This window comes from Mauremys mutica, chromosome 13, assembly GCF_020497125.1.
Source record: "Mauremys mutica isolate MM-2020 ecotype Southern chromosome 13, ASM2049712v1, whole genome shotgun sequence".
Taxonomy (NCBI): Eukaryota; Metazoa; Chordata; order Testudines; family Geoemydidae; genus Mauremys; species Mauremys mutica.
Window position 1 is genome coordinate 11108982 of NC_059084.1, and position 13294 is coordinate 11122275.

Sequence of the window (13294 nt, forward strand, 5' to 3'; positions counted from 1 at the left end):
GAGCGCGCAAGGCAGGGCCAGCCAGGGTGTGGGGGAGGGCAGCGCGCAAGGGAGAGGGAGCGCGCAAGGCAGGGCAAGGGCGCAGGGTGGGGCGGGGAGCGCGCAGAGCGGGGCTCGGGCTCAGTGCTTGAGGGGCAGGGAGAGGGTGCGCGCAGAGCAGGGCAGGGCGGCGCAGCGCTCAGTGTGGGGGAGGGCAGCGCGCAAGGGAGAGGGAGCGCGCAAGGCAGGGCAAGGGCGCAGGGTGGGGAGGGGAGCGCGCAGAGCGGGGCTAGGGCTCAGTGCTCGCGGGGCAGGGAAAGGGAGCGCGCAAGGCAGGGCCAGCCAGGGTGTGGGGGAGGGCAGCGCGCAAGGGAGAGGGAGCGCGCAGGGCAAGGGCGCAGGGTGGGGAGGGGAGCGCGCAGAGCGGGGCTCGGGCTCAGTGCTTGAGGGGCAGGGAGAGGGTGCGCGCAGGGCAGGGCGGCGCAGCGCTCAGTGTGGGGGAGGGCAGCGCGCAAGGGAGAGGGAGCGCGCAAGGCAGGCCCAGGGCGCTGCGTGGAGGGAGAACCCAGGGCCGGATTAACTCTCCTGTGGGCCCAGGGCGATTAGATTTTGCAGGACCCCAGTATACAAGTCTTTTTCCTAATTTAAAACAAAATTATCACAATTATGGCATCGGAGCTATTAACGCTATACTAAACTTGCCTTTTAATTAACATAAAGTTGTTCTGTGGTGATATTTCAGTCTTAAAACATATAGAATTAAATTAATTCAAAATAGCCAACTTCTTACCTTAGAAGAACTGTTATATTAATTTCTGGGAGGGAGTTTGGGTGCAGGAGGGGGCTCCCGGCTGGGGCAGAGTGTTAGGGTGCAGGAGAGGGTGATGGGTGCGGGCTCTGGGAGGGGATTCTGACCTGGGGCAGGAGGTTGGGGTGCAGGAGAGGATGCAGGGTCTGGGAGGGAGTTTGGGTACAGGAGGGGATTCTGACTTGGGGCAGGCGGTTGGGGTGCAGGAGGGGGTGCGAAGTGCAGGCTCCGGTGGTGCAGCAGGGCTCAGGCAGGTTCCCTGCCTTCTATAACCCTAAGCTGCTCCTGGAAGCTGACAGCTGCTGGCAAATTTGTGTGTCCCGGGGGGGAGTGGAGACAGCATGTCTTCATGCGCTGTCCGTGCCTACAAGCACTGCCCCCCGCCCCAGCTCCCATTGCCTGGTTCCTGGCCAATGGGAACTGCAGGGATGGTGCTGGGAACAGGGGCAGCGTGTGAAGCCTCCTCCCCCACCCCACCCGCCAGGGGCTGCAGAGATGTGCAAGCAATAGGTGCTGACTTCCCCTCTGCCAGGTGGGTGCTCAACCCCTGGCCTTGCCCCACCTCCATTCCACCCCTTCCCCCAAGTCCCCGCCCCTGCCCTGCCTCTTTTCTGCCCCCTCCCCTGAGCGTGCTGCATCCCCGCTCCTCCCCCTCCCTCCAGGAAAGTCCTAAGTGCCGCCAAACGGCTGTTTGGTGGCGGTAGGGAAGCGTTGAGGGGGAGGAGCGGCAAGGAGGAAGGTTGAGGGAAGCTTGGCTGCCGGTGGGTGTGGAGCACCTGCTAATTTTTCCCCGTGGGTGCTCCAGTATATTATATTATCCTTAGCCCAAGGCTGCAGCCCTTAAAGCCCCTGTGTTAATCCGGCTCTGGAGAAGGGGAGTGCGCAAGGCAGGGCCAGGTCAGCTCCACACTGAGCAGGGGGGAATGGGGAGGGCAGGGCCAGAGCAGAGCGTGCACCAGACTGAGTGCACTGCTTGGGAGGAGCATGTTGTGAAGGCAATAGGTAATTCTGGTGGGCCAGGGCTAGGCTGGGCTGGCTACAGAGCCCCAGGGCTGGATTCTGCCACCCTTACTCCTGTAGCTCTCTCTGCAAGCAGCCCCATGTATTTAAATTGAACTACTTGGAAAGTGCTACTTAGTGGCAGTAAGGATGCCAAATTCTGGTCCTGAGAGCACTGGCCAGTGGCTGGTCTTGTCTGGTTGTGATGATGCAGACCACAGGACTAGTGAATGCTGGGCTGAGTGCCAAGCCAGGGCGCAGCATGTGCCAGATGGTGACAGAGCCTGGGAATATGAATATGATGCAGTAGTAGAGATGCATAGTTTAAAGTGGTATTTAGGTAGGTGCATAATATAACAGTCTGGGAGCAGTATGGAATAGGCTAGTGTGACGAAGTGGAACTGTTCTTAATGTTTCCTCTGAATACTGTGTGGGTGCCTCAGTTTCTGGCCGACACTCTGTCTCCTGGCAACGAACGGCCTGGGCCCTTCCCCCCTGCAAGGGGATGCTAAAGGTGTGGGAGAACAAAGGTCAGGTGACCTCCTGGCCTGGGAAAGGAACTCCGCAGAGAAGGAGGGGCTGGAGGGGGTTTCACTTTGGGGCTGGCTGGGGACGGGAAGTGAGTGCAGATGGGGTTATCTGGCTCGCCAGGCCCCAGAATGGACCCAGCTGAGGAGTTCTGTTCTCTGTACCCACAAGCTCTGTTTTAGACCATGTTCCTGTCATCTAATAAACTTCTGTTTTACTGGCTGGCTAAGAGTCATGTCTGACTGCGAAGTGGGGGTGCAGACCCCCTGGCTTCCCCAGGACCCCTCCTGGGCAGACTCGCTGTGGGAAGCGCACAGAGGGGCAAAGGATGCTGAATGCTCTAAGGTCAGACCCAGGAAGGTGAAGTCGTGTGAGCTTCTTGACCTGAAGACAGTCTGCTCCAAGGGAGAGGAGGCTTCCCAAAGTCCTGACTGGTTTTGTGGGGAGCAGTTCCAGAGCATCGCCCGGGGACTCCGTGACAGCTAGACATGCATCCTGGGAATATCACAGACCAGGAAGGGTTCAGCCTGGGTGAAACAGGTGCTGGACTTGACATATACCTTGAGAATAGTCTGCAGGGCACAGTTTGTGGGAACTTCGTAGAGCTCGAACCTGGCCTGGGATAATGTGAAATGCTTGAGTAAATCATATAGCAGGTTGGGTGTAGAGCCTAGGTAAAGCATGCAGCCGGCTAAGTGCACAGTCTTTGAATAGCACGTGCAGAACTTGGGTGCAGCCTGAAGCAGGGAATTCTGATTAGATACAAGAACTAGTCTTCCACATGGCCAAGAGTATTTATTCTGAATTGTAAGGTATTCACTTGCCTCTAGAAATAGCTCAAAAAATTTTAGTCTTAAAAAGGAAAAGGCCCAGCCAACAACAAGCAATACTTAAATGACTTATGAAAAAGGGTAGAAAATGCAATTTATAATAGACTCTCTGTTCTTTCCTGTAGTACTGAGATGAGAAAAAGTATTTACCTCCATCATCTCATGGTAGCTTTATTTCATCCTGTTTGTTTAGAACCTGATTCTGTAGACCTGGGCTGCAGAAACACTTTTATTTATGCAATGAGTTCCCTGAGTATGGTAGGTAATTATGAGGAGCAATGAAAGGTTCTTGTTTACAGGTGGAGATGGTATCTATATGATAAATTGCAGAGCCACAATGATAAATGAATCCTGCACCTTTGACCACCTCACCTGTATTTTGCCTAATCTGTTTCCCCAGGATTTAGTCAAACATTCCATTTTCTTGAACAGCTTTAAATAATAATCATTAAAAAACCATCAAAGGGATAAAGAAATGATTCCTTCTTCTGACTCTAAATGTGGAATTTTGAGTCTGCAAAATTACCCCAGTCCAAGGCATTAAAGATATGTTAATAACTTTTCTATACATAACATCGTGAATTTAAAGTCTTATAGCTCATGACTCTATAAAGCTGGAGACTGGATTTTTAGACCACAGAAAAGGAAATTCTGATTTTCCAATGGAGCCCTGTACTCACATCTACCCCTGGAATGGACTAAAATATACTGAGATTTTTATGTATAGGAAAAGCAGTTTTATATAATTTTTAGGTGTTTTAAGGCTCTCTGAGCCTTATACTAATTTGACTCATAGTAACTAAAGCACCTGGCTTTATGCATCAGGTAATTAAAAAAATTCTAATACAATTTCTAAAAACTTTAAAACATTGCTAAACTAGTTTTTCGGTAACAGATGTGGCATATACAGAATATATGATGACATAGTATAACAGTTTAATCAAGTTGGAGTTTGGAATAGCAGCAAAGATTATAGTCTATAATACTCTGTGACTTTTTACCTACTGTACAGAAAAACTGTCATTCATTCAGAGCTGAATTTTGCCTAGCCTAGGCCCTGGAGAGGTGTAATTTGGAGGTGGGGGGGATTCCCATTTGCAGGAATGAGAAAATCTTGAAGCAGGTTGACTTTTAAAAGGGGTGGCTGTTGGTGTGTTAAAGTCCCAATTAACTGGATTAATAGGCAGAAAAAGGTGATTAAATTCATCTTTTCACAATGCTCTGCAATTATCACATTGATACAAACACCATCTGTTTAGTATGTAAAAGAGAAATGTAGATTACACACAGATTTTATAACTATATATAATATGAATACTTTCATCCAGACACATGCGAATAATGTATACAGAGCTAAGAGGACCTGAGGTTTGCATTGACAAGGCTCTAGTCTTTGGCAACATAGAATCATAGAATACTAGGGTTGGAAGAGACCTCAAGAGGTCATCTAGTCCAATCCCCTGCTCAAAGCAGGACCAACACCAACTAAATCATCCCAACCAGGGCTTTTGTCAAGCTGGGCCTTCAAAACCTCGAAGGATGGAGATTCCACCACCTCCCTAGGTAATCCATTCCAGTGCTTCACACCCTTCTAGTGAAATAGCATTTCCTAATATCCAACCTAGACCTCCCCCACTTCAGCTTGAGACCATTGTTTCTTGTTCTGTAAAAAAATTGGCATCTCTAAGTGGAATGGTTATATTATGATCTGCACCCTGAAGAAATCTGTACAAGTACATGTCTGCAGTATTTTATCACATATCAGCATTTCAGTTGCTCTTGTCCATAGTTGTTGCTGCATTTCAGCTGCTCTGACCTGGTCTTTCTTTAGATATTCAGAGCTGGTTCTTGTTTGCTATGAGGCATCTTTCATCTTGGTTGTTTTTTTAATATTATATCATTTAATTTTACATATTATATAGCGTAAGTGACAACTGATTCTGGGCAAAACTGACCTGCACCACTGATGTCAGGGAGTTTTACTATAGACTTTAATGGGAAGTAGTATTGTGCCCAAATTCTTTTTCTATATTGGAGGAAAATGGTCAAATAATACCACAAGGTGAATTGCATGGATTTCTTTTTTCTTCTTTTGTGCCTGGGCTGTCCCTCGCTTCCATTCAACTGGCCAGGAATCAGAGACACTCTGGCCAACTGTTACTGCCCTTTGTCAGGTTCTAATTTACTGAACCACCATAAAACAAAATTATCAAGCAACATTCATTCAGATTTGAAACAAGGGGACATTTCATATGTTTATTGCTCCAGAAAGTACATAACTTCTTTAGGCCACTCATTCTCCATATTATAATTTTATGATGCTCTGAAGTTTGCCTTCTACAGTTCTGATAACCTCTTATGTTGTTTTGTTTATTTTTATGAACAGATTGACCCCATTAAGCTGGGTGTCAATCCATAACCATAAAGAGCAATCAGCAGAAAGCTTCCAGACAGGTACAGAGCTTGGTTTTAATTAAATATTATCAGGATTCAGAGCAGGTCAGAGGACAGTCTTGGACTTCCAAGTGTCCTAAAAATTATCTGTATAGAAAAAAATATATTTACCCAAAGTAAATAAATAAGCAAGCATTCAATATGCTGCTTATACCTTTTCAAAGATCTTGTGCCTGAGAAGCCAAGGATGTGTAAAAACATTTAGAGATCCAAAAGATTTGTAGAGTTGCATTATTCTACTGAGTGGAGTGTGACTGGCATCTTCCAACCTGACTCATATGCTTGGTTTTGGAGGACTCATCTATATGCACCTCCAGGATGAAATGTTTAAGCATGTAAAAATTCTAGTCATGAAAGTGAAAATTATGAACCTAATGTGAACATAGTTTGTCAGGTTTTTGTTACAAGTGATTAATATGTGTATGTTTAGCACTGTACGGATCAAATTTGTGGAGTTAGGCATACACCAGAACCATCTACAGGCTCAACTCTGAATTTTTTAACAATCCAGTAATGGTGGGACTATATGGTAACTTGTTGCCAGGCAGATTGTGGCAAATTGTTAAGGTAGAGGTGCGGTAGTATGGAGGAGTACCCTTCTGTGACTATAAACTTCTGGAGCGGTGTGCTGGAATTATTTCTGTAGAAGCTTCTAACTAATAAAACTGTGTACCTTAAATGGTGAGTTAGACTTGGTCTGTGTTGGGGAAGCTGCGTCTTCACCAGTTGTGTGCACAAGTCAGGCTGTTTGCATGTAGTTATCGAACTTCCAGGTGCAAAGATGTGGTTTTGGGGGCATACTATTTTTCTTGCCAGTATCTTCATATTCAACACTGAACATTTGACTCTAGCCATACATTTTTGCAAGCACAATCATTTCTGTTATGCAAGCACATTGACATCTTTGAAAACAATACACATGGCCAAAGAAATACCTTAAATGATGGCAGTAGGAGAGTAGCAGAGCATTATGCATTAAGCAAGTTTTTCTATTGCTCCTGTGGCAAAGACATACCAGTATCCATTTCCCAAGTCAACTGCAACCCGCTCCTTGACAGAAAGATGCTGAAGTGTATAGTTTGACAAAAGAAAGATCTTGAAACAAAGTGAAATAGCATCATCATTAATAGACTATTTTCTCCAAAATGTCTTGCCTTTGTGAAGTCTGCTGTTGGATAAACATCCTAAAGTGTAGTATCAAAAGCTAGAAGGGGAATACTGCATGCTTATGGCATTAGTACCAGGTAGTAACTAAGGAGAGGGTTTCATTTCCATCTTCTATATAAATTTATAATTGATCCTATGCAGACCTTACTGACAGTTTTGTATAATGTTACACTGACCATAATCCTTGAGCTGGAAGTACATTGCAACCGACCTTTTAATTAAAATTCTAGCATCCCACACTAACCAAGTTTGGCTAAAAGTAAATTCCTAGGTAGGTGTAGGTCAGAGGATATTTTGAGAGCTTGGCTTGATACACTAAGAGGGGAAAGCAGAGGGCAGATGCTATTGTTAGTGGAGGCAGTTCTTTAAGGCTTCCTTTTTCTTACCAGCATCACCTCCATCTTCCCTGAGTTCAGATTTAACCAACTACTCTTCAACTTAGTGGTGCATGTAAGCCGTAGCAGGATCAGTAACTGACTAACTGCGTCAGGCCAACCAAGTCAGGGGGATGAGATTCCCAACAAGCAAAGGGAAAAAGTGTCAACTGCAAGCAGGCATCTGACATGCTCAGAGGGGAAGGGGGCACGAGTAAATATAGTGGGCTGCCCTGTTCTCACTTCCCTTCTTCCATTGCTAGGACTATACAGGATGCGGAAGCTGCTCAAGTCATGGCCTACAGCAGTTCCCTTTGTAGGAAAAAGGCGGAGCCTGTTAATTAGGTTGGGGGCCTTTTCCAACATGTGACCTCTGGGGCCAATGAGGATGTTGCACCACCCTTTATCAATGTGGAGGAACCTCCTCCTTTCTGCTTCCCAATGGTAACAGCTGTGTGGAGTGAGCAAGAGGAATAGTCTTCAGTCAGCTTGGCTGCCTCTTCTCTTTCTGGCTTAGACAGATGGAGGCTTGGGCAAACACCTGCAGCCCGTTTTCCCCCTCTACATCAGCAAGTGGGGACAAAGATGATCCTTGCTCAAAACATCAAGACGAAGAACCAAGTACACTCACTACATACACAATTTGCAGAAGCTGCATGACGATGCTGGCATGACCTCACAACAGCAGCAGCACATGGCTTTGTGACTGTGACAGACATGGCAACTTCCTGCCATATCCTTAGAAGACATTACTGAATTAAGTTTAAGTATTTTGGGTTCCATTGTACTAAATGAACAGTTAATGTATTTGTGTGTCCTACCATTTGGGGGAGGGCTGCCACACTTCCGCCAGGAACCAAAAACAATGAGTAGTGATTAAGGCAGGTCACACAGATTGTAATAGTGCCAGAGAGGTATCACCTCCCAGAAAGATTCACATACTCCAGTTCAAACTGAATTCTCCAGACACCAAGAGACCAAACAAAACAAAAAAGACTTTTGGATAAATACCCTGAGTTTAAACTGACTCGGGGATCTTCATCCTAATCTAGCAGATAGGACTTTCTGCCCAAGAGAGGGAGTCCCAAACCTTGCAGAAGGAAAGACTTTAGTCTACTAGGGCCCCATAAGACTGATGAGCAACCTCTGCTGAGCTTTTAGCCTGCATATAGTAACAGTTTTTAAAAATGTTTTGTGTTATGCTTTTAACCTAAAGAAAACATGTGCTTGCTTAGAGCTTGTCTGGTAACTTGTAACAGCTGGCAATACACTAGTTCTAGCCCTTGGAGTGAGCAAAACACTGGCACTGGCCTTTTAAGCAGACCAGCTTGCTGGGGATATCACAGCAAAGGCAAGGAGCTGTGCAGCCTTAAAACTCCCAGTCAGGAGGGAATGAGACATGGGTGTCTGCCCAGCAAAGGTAACATTTGGGAGCTGGAAACCTTTAAGTGCATGGTCCCTCAGGGCACTGAGGGGGAATACAAGTGCAGTTCCTGGAAACTGGCAGTGTCCACACAAAGCATGATTAGAGTAATTCTGTTGTAGAAATGCGTCACATGCTTGCAGGTTGAGTGCAGAAGCCTACTTACTCCCTGGCTTGAGCAACCACAGACATTATGCAACCGATCTGAGGCAATTGTGTCTTCACTGTAGGAGGTGGCCCAAGTACATGGAACTCACTTGCCTTTCTGCTCAGTCTGTTGCTCACTGGTGGTTAAAGACATCTTTACAGAAAACCATTATGTATTATTCTCTTTTCCATTTTTGTGGTTTAGAGCACTTCTGCTTCACTCCAATGGTGAGTGATTGTCTTATTAAGTAAGTTACACGTGCGAAGTGTGTATGCAATTGCTCACCTAACTACCATACCACAGGCATGCCTGGAACTGCATGCACCTATGACCACAATTAGCTAGTTGTGTGTAAAACTGCAGTGAGTGAACATTCAAGTTAGTCACATGATTACATATTTGTTGTATACAGAACTGCAGATGTATTTTGTTTCTATAAAGCAAAGTTTAGCCCCTCAGCCTTATACTCAAAACCTCAAACCATGTATGAATAGCATGAATCTCCATTCTTGAGATTTTGGTTTAAATTGACACAATGCCAAAATCCATTTTACACAGATGCAGGAGGGGGTCTGTGTGCGCAGGGGAAGGAGTAGGGTGAAAAGAGAGGTGTCTTCCTAGCTTATGTAACCAATAAGAGCTATTGCAGATTCCACAGCTGCAAAGACAAGTTTGATCTGGTTAGAGCCTACTACTATGAAACCTGTCAATTCAACATATGTTCTTGTACATACACTGAAGACCCGGGCATAAATATATAGTTTCATAAGGTAACATTTGACTAATAAATGCCCCCCCCCTTTTTTTAAGACATGATACAAAACCATTGTTTTTTTAAAAAACTGCAGTTTAACAAAAGTTCTGGTTTACCCAATCGAAATAATACCAGCTGTGTAACACTTCTGTGAGCCTGCAACTAGAAAAGCAAGCTAAAAGCAATGCATTAAACAGCCTGAGACTAGTAAATGTTTGCCAGGTCTTGGCGTGGCTGATGAAACTCTGATGGTCTATATTTTCTCAGAGGCTAGGTTGCAAGTGAAAGGAAGCATTAAAGACAGATGCTGCATTTCCTGTCTTTGTTATTACTCTCTCTTTTTGTGCAAGTTTGTCTTGTGTTGCCTGGTGTGTGCACCTGCAACAAAGATTCAACTTTTAGATGGATGATAGTAGGTGTAGCATTGTTTTTAAAAATTATATGTTTGAAGTATTACTTGTACTCACATTTTCCTTGGGGTATTTCCTACAACCTTCTTCCTACACACTATGCTGTACATACTGAGATGTAACAATATTTTTGAGGACTTAGCTAGGGAAATTGTTGAAACCAAGCCAGCGCATTTATAAAAACATTTTATTAATAAAATGTTTACACCTTTTTTGCACAATACATCACATTGGTAGTGATTTTGCATGTTATTACATTATAAAAGTTTATTATGAATGATTAAGCTGAAACAAAGCAGTTTACAATATGCCAACTCGTTTGCAGAGTATGTACTATAACAATACAAACGAAAAAGAGATCAGAAGTCTAGCTTTCTTCATTAGCATCTACAAACCAACAATACAGATTTACTGTGTACACTCAGGACCAGCCCAAGAGAAGACCGTAAAAAAAAAAAATCAAGTCTCAAAACATTCATAAGCTTGGCAATTCATTCTTACAATATTTCATCACTAGTAATCAGACTATATTTCATGCAGTGAAGCAATGGTTGTAAATTTGTGCACTTTACAGTACTACAAATGCTTTTGTAACTGTGAGCTTATATTTTGTTTTAATAATGGATGTTAAATAAGAAGGCACAGACCTTTTAACCCTTACACCAGGTTAACCCCCAACATAGTCTTTAAAGGCAGAACATTCTTAAGAAGGACCAGAATTGCTGGTACAAAGATAAATGGGAAAAATTAATGTTTATAGACAAACACTTATTATACTGCGAGAATTATATGCTTAATTAAGATTTTTACTTTTGTGCCCTAACATAGGAATTTAAATGCTCTCCTTTTTTATTTTTACCACCCCCCCCCCCCAAGACATGTGGAATGATTTCTTCATCCTGAAGAATAAAAAACATTTGCCAATGTATTATACACATTCTATATAGGTCTTTGTACCGTTTCCATCACTGTGCTCCATGAGCACATGGTGTACCACACACACAGTATCTGTCAGCCTTATTACCCTGTATTCAAGAATACAAAAGGTTTATTAACTAATTCTTGCAAAACTTTACCCATCCTAGCTGAGTAATGTTTTTGGCAAAGAAGTAACACTTCCTACATCATCCCAGGAGGATGTAGATGTATGTGTCTTGGCTGCTATGTTTTCACAACAGTTTTGCAAGGCAGTAGTAATGAATTACCATTTTGTTTACAAATATTTGCTGCTATGGCAGATGATTCAAGAAGAAGAAAAAAAGATGTCACCCCTTACAACCTGAATCCCTTGCAGCATTGTGCAAGATGTCAAGAAAACATAATAGGTTTAAGGTACAGTATAGCTTCATGGAAAATACAAATCATAACATGAGTAACTAAACAAGACACGAAAGTAGAGGTGAACCCATCTTCACTGACTACTCAAGTAAAGGGTTAAAATATGTTCAAGAGCAATAACTGGATGGAATTACTAGAAAGGAAAGGTCAGACTAGAGAGAATAGGGGCTTATCTTCCAACATCTGAAAAATTACAGTACCTATGCAAAGAAGGGAACAGGAATGAAGCAAAGAAAAATTAAATCATATCTAAAGACAAAATAAAAATACCTTTGAATAGATTCAGAGGTAATGGGTTTCTTCATCACAAAAGTGAAGAATTTTGGGGATTAGAATATGGCCAACCCCAAGTTCTTAGATAACATAAGGGGAAAGTCAACAATTGTTCCTTTTGGAAGAATGCCAAATCTTGTAAGTGTCCTGGAATTAGAGTAGTTTCAACAAATTCTGATGTAATAATTAGAGGTAAGATCATACGCCTCATGTAGAGAAACCCACAGGTGAGGAAGAGGGGCACATGGCAGCCACTCATGTAACCTCCCCTGCTTCCACTGGATCACTACCAGTGGAAGTGAAAAGAAAAAGCCAACCATCAGTCTTAAAAATTTGATCCAATTTTAAATAATTATGCTCACACTACAGGTTGTCAACATTAGGAGCAAGATTTCCAGAAGCCTTCAGCATTTAGCAACTGTTACTGTTGTCGGATGGAGAATTTTTGAAAAATCTGCCCACTTCATTTAGGCACCTACACTGATCTCTTGAAAATCTGGCCCTAAACCACAGTCAGACCCAGGAGCCCTACAATGTACATTATAGTATGGGACTATCTGTTAGGGTCTCAGAAAAAGTTCTGCTGCCAGTAAGGATTTCAGGTTAAGATAGACTCTGGCTTCAAATCTATCTAGAGGTTTTCTTCCAAACACCCTCTACAGGATTTCCTTTCTATGATACTGCCTGGATAAACTTCAGAAAGGTAAAAAATGTATAACCAAGTTCGGCATCTTTGGTTCCAGCTGTATTACCAGGAAGAAGATCTGCATTTATTTCTCAACGCTCCAGAGAATCAGAAGGCATTTTTCTGAAATTATAGGCAAGTATGATTTGGCACATGGATTCTTACACGGGAAACCAAAAAAACGCTGTTTCAAGCTTGCTTCCTTCCACAAGTTAGAGCCACTTGACAAGGCATCTGCTGTCACATTCTTTGGCCAGAAAGAACAGCTGACAGATCTTTTATCCTAGAAGCCATATTTTATTTTTGCCTCAAACATCCACATGCCAACATCTCATTTCTACACGCAACAAGTTTGTTGTTGTCTAATAAAACGTACAGCTGGGAATGTAAAATCAATATTAATTTTGTCAGTTTTCTTTGTAGAATTTTATAGTGATCTTTTATGTAGTTTGGTTCTGGACACATGGTTCTTATATTAAGTGACTGACTGTAGCTCCATAAAAATGCATGAAGAGAATATTATTTGTGAACTCAGACTGCTAGAAGAGTGCAAAAATCAACCTAGACATTTATTTAGTTCTTATCTCTGTGGTTTTGGGATGACTAATACACCTGATCAATTTTGGGAAGCTTCCAAGATCCTCAAGTGAGTAACTGGGAGTGGATGGGTCACTACAAAAAGTAATTTTCCGTCTGCTGATACTTTTACCTTCTTGTCAACTGTTGGAGGTGGACCATGTCCACCTTGATTGCATTGGCCTTGTTAGCACTACAAAAGTAATCAACTGTTGAGAATAGGCCACTTCCACCTTAATTGAATTGGCCTCGTTAGCACTGACCCCGCCCCTCACTTGGTAAGGCAACTCCCATCTTTTCATATATAATACTGCTTACTGTATTTTTCACTCCATGCATCTGATGAAGTGGGTTTTAGCCCACAAAAGCTTATACCCAAATAAATGTGTTAGTCTCTAAGGTGCCACAAGGACTCCTCGTTGTTTAAACTGAAATTATTTTAACAAATAAGATGTGGTCTGGGATGGTGCTGGTAACAGTAGGTCTGTGAATAATCCAAATTCTTGCCCTTTTTGTTTTTTTAAATTACTTTGAATTTTTACTTTTAT